We start from the raw sequence: 6,000 nt of genomic DNA, 5'->3' as shown, positions 1-6,000 counted from the left end.
GGGATCCAAAAATAGCTAGCAAATACCATTGAAAATAAAGTTCAGCAAATTTTAATACTAGTTAAATATAAGTTCTTAAAATAAAACAAATGTGTCTAAATTCTAAGTAAAAATATTGTTTTAGTTGTATTTTCATTTTATGTTTATTTAAAACACAATTTTTTGACTACTGAACAACTGGAAACATAAAAAAATAAAACAGTAATAGAGGTGGTGTATTTTGCTATGAGTTGTTCGATTTTATTAATTTGAGTGATTTTAATTAGTTACTTCCCTTGTATTTACAAATTGTGCCCTTCTGTAAGGGATACAGAATTAATATTAAATGAAGGGATGGTGTAGTTGTGCAAGTTTGCTCTTACTTAAAGAACAATGTTTTTAATAAAGTTAATATTTATTCTGATTGAAAACATTATAAAAGATAAAGGTTGAAAAATTCGATATTTTGTACGATATTGTGATTTATATAAAATAATGCAAATTAAAATTGTGAAACATAAAAACACCACATCCTATTAAATTACTACTTTTCAAAAGATGTCTGTACTGCAGGGGAGTAGCGAGGGGGGGGGGGGGGTGGACCGTACCGGGTGACAACATTTAATTTAGGGAGGGTGACACCAAGGCAAAAAAAAGCAAAATATATAGAGAAAAATGATAATTCCACTTAATTAAGTGATTAATTCGAGTGTTAAATAGTCTTTTAAGAGGTGCAAATTGAAAGTTAGAGGTAGGGGGTGCAAAGGGAAAATTGAAAGTTTGTCCCCATGAAGGGTCGCTACGCCTCTGGGGGTGACACGAAAAAATGCCGCACCAGGTGACAACAGACCTCGGTTCGCCACTGACCCCCACATCTCAAAATTGAAATCAAACGATCCATAATGTTGACTCTAAGTATAAACAGAAAAAACTAATTTGAAAATAATTATCATTTTATGTAGATTACGCAACTTTCTAATTATACACGGTTTCATTTTATTAACAAAAAACACAATTATATAACAATTAAGCACAATGTTTGGGAAATCTCGACTTTTTATCGAACCTTATCCGTTATATACAGATTTATAAAATATATAATATCGAATTTCATCGTAATCATACCCAACGAAATATAATACAACTTACGGACATATCAATAATAGACTATTTACCCGATATACTTATATGGGACTGAATAATTTCAACCATCGGCTCGCCATAGCTGAATCACTCTCCCTAACAAACTGTGTGTTTTCAATAAGGCCTTAATAGTTATTTTTACCACGCTGTGAAATCAAGATATTATGTTGACAATACCCTGGCCACTTGACATGCCTGACTCGACATAATGGCCAAAACACAGTTTTGGTTGCACGAGACAAGGAGGCTCCTCTAAATGTATTTCTTTATCAGTTCATTGTCCCATGAATTATTTTTAACATCAATTATCCCATATTTCAACTACAATACAATGATATACAATATGGGTATTTAACTTCAACAAACTAGCCAACAGTACTCACTCTAATGTATCGTGGATAAACTGCTGACATAAACATTCGGATATAGCGAGCTATCCAAGATACAAACCCAGACATAGAAAGACAGAAGTGGAAAGTGTAACCATACACTTGCTCTTGATATTTAAATTATCTGTCCCATTCCTGGGATCCGAAATAACAGAGTTCGTCGGGCAGGTGAAAGCGCAAGTTTAATGTCATGTAACTCAAATAGTGTAAAAAATCTGTAATAAAGTCTGCGTGTTTGTACTGTGAGTTAAACATATATATTAAAATTACGTTTAGGTAAAAATAATATATTTTTGCATTTCTTAAAACAAAAATGCAGTTGTAGATGTAATTTAGAGAAATAATTAATTAATTACCGTTCACTGTTTGTGCGTGTACATGTTGTTATTTTAATGTTAATTTTCTCAATTTGTATTACTTCTCTCCCTTATTATGTGTTTGTTTTATACATACAGGGGAGGTAATGGTTATTGCATTTGATAATTAGTAGTATGGGTTGAGGCCAGAATAGATTAAAGAGTTAGCATAGCAGAATACTGAAAGATGGACCTTAAAAAATTTAAAAAAACATACAACCTTCTATTAGTTTGTCATTTTTAGTCCTATAGACTTTGAAAATAAAAACGTAGATTGGTGGCTACTCAATAAACTCAAGTGACTGGTTACACACACCACTTCCCATTCAAAAGAAAATATTGTAGGTAATTTTATAAAACAAGTTGATCGTAATCTTCGATCATGGGTCTCCAAACTTTTCAGTCCGAGGGCCGCATTGACTATCAAATTTCAGTTCGGGGGCCAGTTTCTACCAGGCATGTCTTTGATTTTTCTAGGCAAAGTTCCTCAGCCATCACCAACTAAAGTCTTTTCCTTGGACAAAAAGATCTCCGCGGGCCGGATGAGAGGACATCGCAGACGAAAGGTGTTTTTATAGTAATCGAGCTATGAATAATTGTACGCTGAGAGTATCAGGTAGATCTATTATGGCAGTTGGATAGTATGTTGAGTAATCGTGAGTTCAGTAATCGTGTTTTGTAAATATCGAGTAGTTAATTTGATTGTTGAGAATAGATTGTCGAGATTATCGTTTGCAGTTCGGAAAATGATGGAAGGGTACATATAGGTAACATAGTGGTGTCACTAGGGCAGTGGACTTAACATAACATACTCGCTCGTCTAAGTTAATCTTTTAGAAGTGTAAAATATGGGAGATATTTTATAAACACAATATATATATATATATATATATATATATATATATATATATATATATATATATATATATATATATATAAGGAATGAAATATAAGGTGTAAATATATTTTCTTTTGTTTAAGCAGTGTAGTTTTGAATAATAATTATTTCAGTTAAAAACATATATAAAACATAAGATCCGTAATAGAAAATATATTCTTTTAGTTAGTACAAATGTACGCATGCAACATTGTTATTTTTTTTGTGATGTCTACTTCATGTTACCTGTGCCTGTGACAGATACAATTAGATTGGTTTTAACCTGGGTATGTAAGGAAATTGGAGATAAATGACAGCCATGTCTGACGCTTCTTTTACATAACATACAACATATCACATAATACTTTTTGCAAGTGTTTGAATTTCTCAGGAAATAAAGTTGTATTTTAACACGTTTTTCTTAACTCAGCTTCGCGTTTGTGGATTTGTTTGTTTGTTGTTAAAATTGACATCGAAAATTAGCCCACTTCTGATTGCTCTACAGATCTGAAATTTGGCATGCATGCTACTTTCGCCTAACAATTTCAGATGCAATCATAAAAACTAGCAATTAGAGACCGTAATTAGCTTAATTTAATTACGCCCCAAGGACCATAAAATTGAGGACATGATTTCTAAAGATACCGACAAGACTGGAGGCTAATTGACACAGTTACTTCGGCCCCAATCGATGTGAGCGCGCTGGCCGTGATCGTATAGTGGTTAGTACTTCGCGTTGTGGCCGCGACAACCCAGGTTCGAATCCTGGTCGCTCAAGATTTTTAGTCCGTGTATTTATAAACACTTTTTTAAAAACCACGTTTTTCATGTGTAGCAACGGACTAAAAAGGAGAAAATAAAATACTTAAAAAAACTTTTTAAAAAACCACGTTTTTTATGTGTAGCAACGGACTAAAAAGGAGAACGGACACGGTAACACATTGTTAACGGTGACACGGTTGGTACGCTGGGCATGCTAAAATACACATAAACACGTTTTTCCTTAACTCAGCTTCGCGTTTATTTGTTTGTTTATGGGAGATTTGATCACGTGATTCGTGAGTAGATCTCCACGCCAGCAACGTAAATTACACCCTTTCTCTGTTTAAAGCGTATCGGTCGCTCAAGATTTTTTTAGTCCGTGTATTTAAAAACACTTAGTCAAGTCATACTTAATAAAGTGATTAGATAAAGTAGAAAATAAACTATATAAAAAACTTTTTAAAAACCACGTTTTTCATGTGTAGCAACGGACTAAAAAGGAGAAAATAAAATACTTAAAAAAAAACTTTTTAAAAAACCACGTTTTTCTTGTGGACTAAAAAGTAGAAAATAACTATTTACATACATTTGATGACAAAAAACGTGGGTCGGGCAGATGGGTCGGGAAATTTGATGGTGAACGTACCCACGTTTTTTGTCATCAAATGTATGTAAATAGTTATTTTCTACTTTTTAGTCCACAAGAAAAACGTGGTTTTTTAAAAAGTTTTTTTTAAGTATTTTATTATTTATTTTTGTTAACTTTAAATATATGTATAGTATTGTTACTGTACAAGCTGAATATGTATCTAATATATAAAGCTCAGTTCTGTAACGTGTGGCAAAAAAAAAGTTTGTCGTTGACACTTCTATGGATTTAAGTGTTAGATTTTTTATCGTGCTCATAGTCTAAATTTACGAGTCAAAAAATTACCATTGAAAGTTTTTAAAAACAATTTTCATTCTATTTACTTAGAAGAATAATTTTCAATTATGAACACGACATAAAATTTTGAAAAAGTGTATCGACGTTTATAAAATTTCTAAAATTGTGTCAGAAATGTATTGACTGCACAGTTACTTCCCTTTAATAAAAAAATCCTTAAGAAGAAAGAATTTACATCTTATTACTTTGTTTTTGGTGTTAAGAAAAAAAAAATAATTACATAATTAGCGGGGATTGATTAAGTGCAATGTCGTTAGGTATTTTTAACACTGCCTTTTATTTATTCTATACACTGAACATACTGTTCAATATTTTTTTTAAAAAATCAATAACATTTAATAAGCCAGGTCCTACAAATCCTATATGTTTATTTCTTTCCATTTACGGATAAGCTTGGAGTATTATCATTTTTGTTCACTAAATTGAAACAGGCGCGTCCGCCGGCGCCCTTGCACGGTTCGATTTGGCACCCTGGGCTATCATGTGAGCGCTATGCTGCATAGTTTTGTTTTTAACAGTGCGATAGACTATGGGTAAGAAAGGTTACTATAGTCTTTAAGTGAATCAAATCCGGGCGTCCTCCGGCACCCCGACAGGGTGCTATTTGGCGCCCCGGGCCTTCCGGTGTACGCTATGGTATATACGTTCGCGTGAGTTCAAAAGACTATGAATAAGTTATGTACTATAGTCGTTTACTAAGTTCAATCAGGCGGTGACGTCATGGTGCGTCCTCTGGCGCCCAGACAGGGTGCTATTTGGGGTCCCGGGCCTCCCGTGTTCGGTTTCGCGCCTACGTTCATTAAAGTGAGTGCAAAAGACTATGAATAAGTTGGGGTACTATAGTCGTTTATTAAGCTGAAACAGGCGATTCCGCCCCGGGCTAGACTCTGAGCACTTTGCGTTTATGTTCGCGTTAGTGTTTTCTTTGTGTTTAGGTTGGGTTTGCGTTAGTGGTTGCGTTTTGATTTGGTTCGTTTTTGTTCTTTCTTTTTTCGTTTTCGTTTGTGTTTTATTTTCTTTGCGTTTGTGTTTGTATTTGTGTTTGTGGTTGGTTTTGCGTTTGTATTTGGTTTGTTTTCGTTTGTTTTTTCGTTTGTGTTTTTTTCTTTGGGTTTGTGGATTGGTTTTGCATTTGGATTTGGTATGTTTTCGTTTGCTTTTTCGTTTGTTTTTTTTTCTTTGTGTTCGTATTGGTGTTTGTGGTTGTGGTTGGGTTAGTTGTTAGGTTTTTGTTTTCGTTTGTATTTGTAATTGTGTTAGCGTTATGTTTGCGTTTTGTTGTTTTGGTTTTGGTTTGGGTGTGCAATGCCGGGTTTATGATGATTACTAAACACACAGGTAATGGTCTTTAACAGAAAGGTTTTTCACAGAAGCCAGAGCAGGGCCTGGCCGGGACGGCTAGTGTTGTATATATGAACGTCAGCGACCCATTAGGTTCAGTATAATAATTGTATCTTTATTACCCATTATGCCTCGGCGCCCAACTAAATCTATACTTTAAATAAACTACACTAACTATAATTTTAATTTGATTTTTGTCCCTAATGC

This window comes from Physella acuta, unplaced genomic scaffold (genome assembly GCF_028476545.2).
Source record: "Physella acuta isolate Inbredline_101_S28 unplaced genomic scaffold, ASM2847654v3 ptg000521l, whole genome shotgun sequence".
NCBI classification, from domain to species: Eukaryota; Metazoa; Mollusca; class Gastropoda; family Physidae; genus Physella; species Physella acuta.
Note: the sequence above shows the minus strand (reverse complement) of the source record.